We start from the raw sequence: 11,497 nt of genomic DNA on the forward strand, positions 1-11,497 counted from the left end.
AGCGATGATAACCAGGGCTGGTGGCAGTATTGTCAAAGAAGAGGGGGAGTGGCCATGTGCAATCTGCCACAAGGGTGTGGGAAGTAATTCCATTTTGTGCAGTGTATGTGATAAGTAGATACATAAGAGATGCAGTGGTTTTAGAGGTAGACTGCAAGATAATGCTGATTTCATGTGTGCGGTGTGTTGGGGAGAGCATTTGAGATTGCCAAGAGTGAAAGGATTGAATTTGGTTGAGTCTCTTGAATGTGTGGAAGAGTTTTTGTGTTTGGGAGACATGTTATGTGCTGGAGGTGGGGTTGGAGCTAGCACTGTGGCTAGAGTGAGGAGTAATTGGAAGAAGTTCAGGGAGCTGTTGCCTCTCCTTTCATTGTGAGGGCAATCCCTCCGTGCTAAGGATCTTTGTATGTGGGATGTGTTAGCAGTGTAATGCTCCATGGTAGTGAGACCTGGGCAGTAAAGGAAGAGGATATTCGCAGGCTCAGACATACAGAAATGGCAATAATTATGTGGATGTGCATTGCCAGTGCAAGGCCAGGGGGGGGCTAGGTTTACAATAGAAGAGTTGTAAGGTAGGATGGGACTGAAGTGTATTGGTGTTGTGATGAGGAAAGGTAGACTGAGATGGTTTGGACATATAGAGAAGATGGAGGATGATATTTGGGTATAGAAAGTGAGACGTATTAATGTTGGGGGTAGTGTAGAAAGAGGTAGACCGAAAAAGACCTGGGACAAGGTCATTGAGTGTGACCTCAGGGATAAGGGACTAAATAGGGAAGCTGCCAGAGATCGAGCAGCATGGAGAATTGCCATTAAGTGACCAAGGCCGACACATGCAAGCTTGTTTGAGCCTTCAAAAACAAAATGAAATGAACAAATTTAGTTGAGCATAGTAAAGATGATGGCAATAGAATAAAGGATTGGTTTTAAGTCTGGATAAGGTTGTATGGAAAGACAGTACAGTAATCCCCATACTATCTGTACGCCCACTTACCGGACATTATCGTCCTGGGATCCAATATTCCCAAAATGGTCCGAAAACCGCAAAAAAATCGAAAAAAATCCGACTTTTTCATGCCCATAATTTGAACTTGGCGCGCGCGCGGCACGGGACAGCTTTGTTTTGGTGAATCATTCCTCCGACATCTGCTACAGCGCCCCTGCATCCTCCCCATTTACCGCCTGTCTCTTGTCGCGAGTGCACGATCGTTGTCACGGCTGCCCACGTGCTCGCTTTTGTGGTGGTGCCTTACCTGCTGCAGGCTCTCCTTTTGCTCTCATACCTCTCCTTCGTGTGTGTGATGATGGCCCCGCCGCCTGAGAAGAGGAAGAGAGTGGTTTTGACTCTGGAGAAGAAGGGGGAGATATTGTAGAAAGTGAATGCGGGATGGTCTTCGTCACACATCCTTCGTGAGTACAGCCTGGCCCGATCTACTTTGTTTGATATTAAGAGATCCCGAGACAAACTCATGCAGTACACGGCTGACTTCTCGTCGAAAAGCAAATGCAACGTAGAGAGGAAGATGATGTTCACTCCTAAGTATGCTGAAGTCGACCGCTCCATGTTGATTTGGTATCGACAGCAACGTGCTGCTGGTGTGATGGTGCGTGGGACGGAGCTGAAGGCTGCTGCTGAGAAGTTCGCAAGGCTTCACGACGCCCTAGACTTCAAGGCATCCGAGCGCTGGCTCTTCGTGTTCAAGTTACAACATGGCCTTACCAATCGTAAGTCTCATGGCGAAGCTTTGGACGCTAACGAGGATGGAGTAGAGGAGTTTCAGCACAAGGTGAAGAGCTTGATTGACAGGGAGGGCCTCACTCTCGGTCAAGTCTACAACGCTGACGAAACTGGTTTATTCTATCACTCTTTGCCTATGAACACTCTAGCTGAGGAGACGGAGAAGCGTGTACCTGGCTGCAAGCTCTCGAATCAAAGGATATCTGCTTTGTGTTGTGCTAATGCTAACGGCATGCACCGGCTTAAGCCTGTTATTGTTGGCCGTGCAAAGCAACCTCGGTGTCTTCGTGGGGTGATGGATGTCCTTCCTGTCGTTTGGTACCATTCCTTAGAAGGCATGGTTCACAGGCCACATCTTCAAAGACTAGTTCCACCGCCATTTTGCCAAGGAGGTCATACATTACCAAACGGAGAAACTGGGAATCCCACGTGACCAGGTAAAGGTCCTCCTTCTCCTCGACAATGCACCTGCCCACCTGTGTGACAAGGACTTGGTGGCTGAGAATGGCCGCATTAGGTGCATGTTTCTGCCACCTAATACGACTGCTCTCATCCAACCAATGGACCAAGGAGTGACCATGGCAACGAAGCGCCTATACCAACGGAAGTTCCTGGACAAGGTGATGGTTGTTCTCGAGGATGAGGACGAGCGCAGGGAGGGACGGGACACACGAGGCCAGCGGACTTTGGAAAACCTTCGCCGCTACATCATCAAGTCTGCCATTTACAACTGGGCCAGTGCATGGAAGGAAGTCCCTGTCAAAACTCTAGAAAATGGTTGGTCTCGTCTGCTTCTCGGAATGGATGTGGAGCACGATTTCCTAGGTTTCGACATGGATGTCTTCCATGCACGTCTACATGCGCACGGTGATGATGTTGATGTGGATGAAGTGTGTGAGTGGTTGGATGATGACGAGGGCGATCCTGGGTAGCAGACCCTGTCTGATATCGAGATCGCATCTTCAGTTGCAGGTGTCAGTACCCAGCTTGAAGATTCCGACGAGGACGGCGACGATGATGCGGACTCCTCTCAGCATGACACTATTCCAGCCATCCCCAAGCTGAGCGCACTCCGGGAACACCTAGAGTTCATTCTGGACTACCTGGAACACCCAGACTGCGACAGGGAGATGGGGCCCTTGGGACTTGTGGAGGAAGTGCGTGCTTTCAGGCAGCGCATCATCAATCGTCAGAATCATCGTTCCTTGCATCAATCAACGATTGACAGCTTTTTCAGGCCCGTGACCCCCGCTGTGCCCAGCCCTGGCTCCACTCCGTTGCCTCCCCAAGACAGGCCCTCATGCTCCGAGCCACAGCCCAGCACATTAGCCACGGTGGAGTCACCGCTCGATGTGAGTTTGCGCCTATCTTCAGAGTCGTCTGCAGTGGGTACGCCATCACCACGACCCAGCGACGCACCCCTAGGTGCTACTCTCATGTGCTACTCTCAGGCTCTGACAGTGATTAGATGCCAAGAACTTCTCCACTAGACCACATGGGAATTTACAGTGTTGTGCAGTGAAAAAAACAGTGCATAGTGTTAAGGAATTTGAGTTCTGAGTGAAAAGACAAAGATTTAATGGACTGTAAATTTAACATAAATAAACTTCAATGTGTTTTGTTTAGAAAATGGTTTCAAGGGTGGAAAGACTTAAAGTGAAGAGTGCAACACTTATTTCATTAAGGTACAATTGAGCGCAAGTAAGACAAGAGTGCGCAGTGTTAAGAGAATGGAATTCTGAGTGCAAATGACTAAGTTCTGTGCTAGACATCATGAACAGTGTACTGCAAGTGCTTTAGGATATCCTTCTTACTGTCAGAGTCTGAGAGGAGGCGGTTATTCATCGAGATGGCTAGGGACTTGCTGTAAGTACCCAGAATGTTTCATATTGTACTGTACTGTATTTTCCATACTGTACTTACCTCTAACACCTCATTTCACTCTTTTATGTCCCTTATTGGCGTGAATATGCTGTGTCTTAGGTGCTATGCATGTGCAATAGGGAGGTATTTCTCTGCATTAGGGTCCATAAGTACCAGTCCAGGAGCCAGGGACTTGTTCTAAGTACCCAGAATGTTTAATATTGTATAAACTCACCTCTAAACCCTAATTTTATGGTTCTTTTGCATTTATTTCAGTCTTTTATATCTCTTATTGGTGTGATTTGGGTCTTAAATAGGTGCTATGCATGTCCAGAGGGAGTTGTAGAGGTGTTTTTCTGAGTTAGGGTCCATAAGTACAAGTCCAGGAAGCTGGTGCCAACTATCCAGACGGGACCACTTTCCGGACATGCCTTTGACTCTATTACGTCGGATAGTGGAGGGATTACTTTATAATCCAATAGGATAAAGGACTGATGTAGTCAGGATAAGTTTGTACAAAGAGACAATACTTATAATCCAGTATAATGAGGATTTATTTTGATTCACAATAAGGTTGTATGGAGAGATGGTACTTATAATCCTATGTTAGTCATTAAGAGTAATTGACTGGTTGATGATTGAAATTGCCTTAGAATATCAGTGTCTTTAGGTAAAAAATGAGCTGAATTTTACTGTGATATATTAATTTATTCAGTCTATTTTTGATTTATGGTGATGGGCTTTCTGAGCTTGTAAAATAGGAAATAGTGTTTTCTGATTTGCTGTTATTTCAAAAGTCACCTAGATGTGACCTGTACCATTCAGTATCGTAAATGTGTAAGAAGTACAGGTCGTCTCCCTTATAACGATTAGATACATTTGGAAAAACCCATCGTTGAGCCGGGGTATAGTTAAATGGGGATGTTATGATACACAAAGTGTAGGGATACGTTTTGGGAATCCCCCCCCCCCCAAACCAAGTCTAAACCCCACCCAAATGAGTCCAAACACAAGTTTCTAGCTCACCTATACCCCCAAATAGCTTTAAATCAAGCTAAACTAAGCCTAAAAGCAGTTTATAACTCATCTAAACCCAAAAATAAAATCTGAAAATCGTCAAAAATAAGTCTGGCAAAAATCAGACTTAGTAAACTGTATCAAAAATGACAGTGTTCACCCCGCCTGTGACTAAAACATATTAATCTAAGTCTAAAATAAAAAAGTTTATAAATCAACCTAAACACAAAATTTAAGTCTAATATATCATCAACATCGTTTGAAAAAACAAAACTTCTTGGGTAACTGGGGACTGACCATCAACAGGCAGGGAAGAGTGTTAATTTTTTCACATCGCCAAGGTGGGGTATTGTATAACAATGGATCGTATAGTGGGTAGACCTCTACTACATACATGTGTCATCTTGGCAAGGATGAAGAATCGTTGTTGATGTATTACGCTAATGTATAAAAATACTAATTGAGTAATACCAGAGGAGTGGTGATGGACAAGAGCTTTAGATATTGGTAGTTGGGAAAATGGAGGCATGAGTATAGGTTGATGAATATATATGACCTGCTTCCATCCAAGCCCTGCAGAGGTGTCCATCATATAACTGGAAAATGATCAAGCACAGTAAAAGTCCCCCAGTTTGACCACCAATACTGCAGATTTTTCAAGGCAACATTTTAAAAAAATTTCTGGGCTTTATCTAAGGATTTATCTGGCTTGGACATGCCCTTGGACTGGGATGTACGTACCTGTAACTATTCATCTAGACTTCTCTGCATTTCTGGTGAATAAAACAATAACCCATATAATTTAAAATGTTTATTTGATGATCATGTACATATTTCTAATGTTTGAAAGGGCCTCCCAATAGTCCAAAGGAAATACTAGTCCAGAAGACCCTCAGTCCCTTGTGATTCAGATTACAGGACTTTTACTGTGTGTGTATATAAATATATATATATATATATATATATATATATATATATATATATATATATATATATATAAAATATATTTTTCCACAAGTATACAAAATAAGTGAAAGCTTTGAGAGATATTTCAAATGTACTGTACTGTAGAGTAAAATGGTTGTGATACAGCTTTCTGTGTATTGCTTTAATAACATATTAGTTTATGTATAATGTGAAACTACAATGACAAGAGATGATATACTGTATACTGTATATGATTTTTAGTGTTACTTTAAACTTTTTAATATTTTTGTGATTCTTTGTTGTTATATTTGGTGATTTTGAGTACATTTTAACATGTATTTCAGGATTATTGTTAAACTTTCTGTTTTCCTCTTTGTGATAATTTTTCACAGAAGCTTTTGATAGAGTTTGTTGGTATTGTGGGTTATTTAGATATTTTATCATAATTACAGTCTTTGATATAATTCTTAAAATTAGGTATTATGTTTTGCAGATAATAAACTGCAGTAATTGCTGCTGTACTTTACTAAGATGACAGGGATGTATTTGTGTGTTTTAAAAAACTTATAATTGATGCTCATTGAGGTACTGTAATATGTTGTAAAGCTTTGGTAACTGGATGATGCTGTAATCAAGAGCTTGACTTACCACTGAGTTAGAAAGTATGGCCTTTGTTTCACAGAAGTGAAATATCTTCTCTGATACACTGATAGGTATAGGAGAGACATGTGTAAAAACTTAAGTTTGGAACAAAACTTTCTTCTGAAGAAGATTATCGATTAAACCAGTAAGGAGTAAAGTTTTGTCCCTGACTTATGTTCCTCAGTCACCATCACTGTCTCATTATCATCATCATCATCCAGACCTCCTTTCCAACCCTAGGGCAGGGTGAGGAGTAGCAGTGTCCAGACAGCCCAAATTTGCCCAATCCAATGGGCCACGCTTCAGTTCACTCATCGTTCAAGCCCCCGAAATCCTGGCTCTATCGGATGCGCCAAAAACATTCGCCACGTTCTGTAGCTTCACATAAATGTATCTGATTGAGTCAATCTGGATGCCGCCACATTAAAAAGGGGTGCCAAATCCCTGATCATGCACCCCTCCTCACAACATTCATCCAGCCAGCTCGATCTCCTGTTAGTTTCCTAGCCTCACCGACATCCAAACCTCTCTTCTTCACACACTCATCCACCATATCTCTCCACCTTCTCCTTGGCTTACCTCGCTTCCTTCCTCCTTCAAATTCACTCAGATATACCTTTTTCACCATTCTATTGTTATCCATTCTCTCCACATGACCATATCATCTCAGGACTCTCTTTTCGATTCTGGTATCCATTGACCTCCTCACTCCGCATCTTTCACGAATCACATTATTTTGCATCCTATCCACCCTCTGCACACTACATACATTCCTTAGCAGTCCCATCTCCACCGCTCTTACTCTTGACTTTTCATTTTCACGCCACACCATAGTCTCACATCCATATGTTAAAGTTGGCACTAACACTCCTTCATGTAAGCCTCGTGCAGCTGCAACACTCAAGCCTGTTTCTTATCAAGGCCTTCATTGCACCAGCTATTTTCCTTGTGTCACTCTGCTTTAAACTTCTTTTGCACATTTTCCTCTCTTTTCTGTCACTGTACCCAGGTATTTGAACTCTCTCACCAATTCCAATCTCTCTCCATTCACTATAACATCGCACTGGGAGTCACCTTGTCACTCAATAACCATCACCTTACTCTTTTCCACCTTTACTCTCAAGGCACGATGCTCACAGACATCAGCAAAACTCTGCACTAGCCTACCAAGTTCTTGTCCAGTACTTGCAAGCAGTACTGCATCATCAGCATACAACAGATTTGAGATATTCCATCAATCACCATTCATTACCAGTGCCATCCCTCTCTCCATTACTTGTGTTTTTACTTTTCTCATCACCCCATCCATATATATATTGAACAACCATGGGGACATCACACAATCTTGTCTCACGCCCACACCGATCGTGAACCATTCATTTAGATGCCCGTTAACCCTCACACGTGCTTCACTACCATCATAAAAACTCCTGACGGCACCTAGCAGCTTACCATCTACATCATACATGTTCAAAACTTTCCACAATCCTTCTCTGTCCACTTTGTCATATGCTTTTTCCAGATCCATGAATGCCGTAAACACCTTATAGTCATTCTCACAAGCCTTCTCTGCTATCTGTCTCACTGCAAATATTTGATCCACACATCCTCTGCCACTCCTAAAGCCACCCCGTTCATCACTCACTAGGACTTCTGATATCTCTCTTACTTTCTCTGTAATAATTCTTTCATATACCTTCCCTACCACACTCACTAAACTTATGCCACGATAATTCTTGCACTCACTTTGCTCACCTTTATTTTTGTGCAGGGGTACAATCACAGCGTTTTTCCACTCTGCTGGGACAGTTTCACTCATCCAAGCCTTTTTACATATCTCCAACAAGCACTTCATTCCACTCTCTCCACTACATGATGTGTATGCATCTCTGCATACACCTCATGAATGCCAGCTGCTTTCCCATTTTTCAGCTGCTTCACAGCACTCCTCACCTGTGCGAGTGTCACGTGTCCTGGCACTGCATTCCTTCCCTGCACACCCCCAAAACCAATCATGTTTACAGCTGCTCTGCTCTCTCTGTTCCCATTCATCAGGCTTTTAAAATATTCTTTCCATCTGGTCCTTACTTCATCCCCATGGGTTAATAATCTACCACGTACATTCAACACACCAACACATTTCTTTCTGCTTTCACTTCTACATTTCCACACCTCTTTTCAGAATAGCTTCCTATTTTCAGAGTAGTTCGCATTCATTTTTCTTCCTAGGTCATCATTTACCTCCTTCATTTTCCTCTTCACTAGTCTCTTTACTTTCTTCTTGCTCTCAGTATATTCAGTTCTTATTTCAACTGAACCCCTGTCCTGTAACCACTTTAGCCACTTCTTCCTCCACTGCTCTCTTAACCTCCTCATCCCACCATGACGTACCTTTCTTCTTTGTATTTACTCTTGCCGCACCACACAATGCTTTAGCATTCCTAAATAAGCAATCCCTATATGCATTCCACTGGCTGTCCAGATCCATTTCATTCCAGTTCACTGCTTCTAGCTCCTCCTTTACTTAGGTCCTGTAATCATCTGCCGTTTCTTTGATCCTCAGCTTCTCAACTTTCAGTCTTTCTCCCTGACTGCTTCTCTCTCTCCTGATCCACCTCACTCTTTTCAGCTTGATCTTGCATACCACAATCATACAGTATGCTCTGACAGACCTCCACATCGTCCTCTCACAGCCCTCATATCAGCAGCCATTCCCATCATCGATCTCTCTACGAGCACGTAATCAATCAGGCTTTATTCAACACGATCCCCGTTCCCTCTATACCATGTACAGTATATTTATGTGCATCTTTGTGTTTGAAATATGAGTTACAAATACACAACCTCCTCTCCTGACACACATCCTTTAGTCACTTCCCATTATCATTTTCTCCTGGTATTCCATGACAGTCCATTATCTCATCCTCAGGACCAGTGCCTACTCTTCCATTCATACCCCTCATTACGATCACTGTATAGCTCCTAGGCTTTTCTCCCACTACTTCATCCAGCTCATCCCAAAACCTGTCTTTTTCTCTCTCTCACTCCTGTCCTCACACGGTGCATATGCTACAATCACTGCCACCTTCACTTTCTCAAACTTGAACTTGACATACATACACCTCGAGCTGACATATTTCTAGTCTGTCATTCCACTCTGCCACACCTCATTCATCAACAAAGCAACTCCTTCCTTGCATCTTCCTCGCCCATTCATTCCCAATCTTACACATTTCACATCCTCCCACTCCTCCACTTCACACCCTTTCATCTTCGTTTCACACAGTGCCATCACGGCATATCTTGCACTCTCGAACATATTCACCACTTCCACCCTTTTGCTCTCCTCATTCACACCTCTCACTTTCCACATGCCATGCGAATCTGTCCATTTGGTTGGGGCCCTGGGCAGGTATTGGACCCTCCAAGGCTCTTTGAAACGTCTGCCATGATTAAGTGATTTTGGATAGGGGAATCTGGGGGACACTTAACCCTGCCAGAAACCCTGGTTATATGGTTACCATCCAGCGTAGTAAATGGTTTCCTGGGTACAGGAAACCATTTGGCTTGTCACTCAGTGTAGAGATCATATGGCATCTCTACACTGAATGAGTGGGTGATGGGTGCCCCCACCTACCACAATAGTATTTACAAATGCCTAAATCTTGTAAATGGTTATCTCTAATCATATATCCGAACAAAAGTAACTTAGTGAGAGTACATCAGTGTGCTGTAATAGATGTGGAAGGAGCCTTTGCAAAATGAAGACAGCTTTTGTGTTCCCTGAATGTGATAATTTTTTGTACTTCATGTAAGTAATTAAATATTACTTTTATTCATGGTGAAACTTTTTTTTTTTTTTCTACCATTTAGACCAGTCATGTGCTTGGTTAAATAAGCTGGCAGTACAGTAGTTTACAGATTGTAAATGAATTCTGAACTTCCAGTGCCGTTTGAAAATGCTTTGTCCATTTTTTAAAATATGTTTGCATGAGAGGGGGGAGGAGTTGACCCTGCTCAAATACACTGAAGAACCATGGAAATAAGTTTGCACAAGGACGCGCTGTGGGTCGTGATATGACACCTTCAAATAAAATATATTCATTTTTGTTATGAGGGGCATATTTATTCTGCATATATGATAATTCAAAAAGTGAACAAGAATGTAACCTTTACTGTTTTCAGAGTTGGGGACAGCAATTCCCTTGCAGCCTATTAGCAGAGTTCTTCATGTTGTGAGGATGATTCAAGTTTCTAAGTTTGTAATATTGTCGCAAAACTTACATGATTTTTTTTGGCCACCCTAGCGTCATTCTGTGGTGTGGTTTTGTGGAAACGTATTTGAAGATGACACGCACCTTACAAATTTAGTTAAAAAGAAGAATGTCTGTGGTATTGGAAATACCATATCCTGAATCTTTGAATAATTTTATGGTATCCACTACCCATTGCATATGGCTGCACACTGGTTTGAGTTCAAATTTATTTACTGGAGAGGACCTAGACCATCCAGCTGTAAAAGGTTTTTACCACTAGTCTTCCTCCCCTACTTGTACTTGGAGAGCTGCCACTGTTGATGGTGAGACCTCCCCATATACAGTGGCCTATTTTGAGCACTGTCTTTGTCAAATGGAAGTCTAACAGAAACTAAGAAGAGAATGCACAGAAAGAAGTAGTAATAGTGTTGACTATTGCAACCCAAGGCTCATATGAACATGAACCTGGCAGACTGCAGGTTCAAGTTGCCCTACTCCTGTGGTCCACCATCATCCTTTCAGGGGCTAGGGAATGGTTAAGTCAGAGAATGTTCTTACAGAATCAAAGACTAAGAGAGAGAGGTAACGCAATAAAAAGAATTAAACAATGGAGTATAATGAGTGAGTAGAAGAGGACAGATGGAAAGATCAAGAAAATCATTTGTAAAAATGGAAGCAGATAAAAGTTGGATTTTGAAGAAGGATAGGATCATAAGAGATTTTGGGTTATGGGAGGGTATGAGTTGAAAAGTGGACATCAGAGGAGAGAGATGAATATAGGAGAATGAAATAAGAAGCAAAATAGGACCAGAGAAGTAGGTGGCATAGGGTGAGTGTTGTGATGATTGATTGGCCAGCTGGCCATCCTGGCATTTATGTTGGCTGGAATAGATTTACAGTATGTGCTGAATGCGAAAGGAGGGGCAAAGGCTAGTTCCATCGCTAAAATGAGAAGTGGATGGAAGAAGTTAGAGAACATTTGTTTTATGACTGTGAAGGGGCTTTCCTTTCTTGCTAGGAGCACTATCTACAAAATGTCTCAGAAGTGCTTTGC

Source organism: Coenobita brevimanus, chromosome 76 (assembly GCF_032717465.1).
Source record: "Coenobita brevimanus isolate Jiangsu-jjx chromosome 76, ASM3271746v2, whole genome shotgun sequence".
NCBI classification, from domain to species: domain Eukaryota; kingdom Metazoa; phylum Arthropoda; class Malacostraca; order Decapoda; family Coenobitidae; genus Coenobita; species Coenobita brevimanus.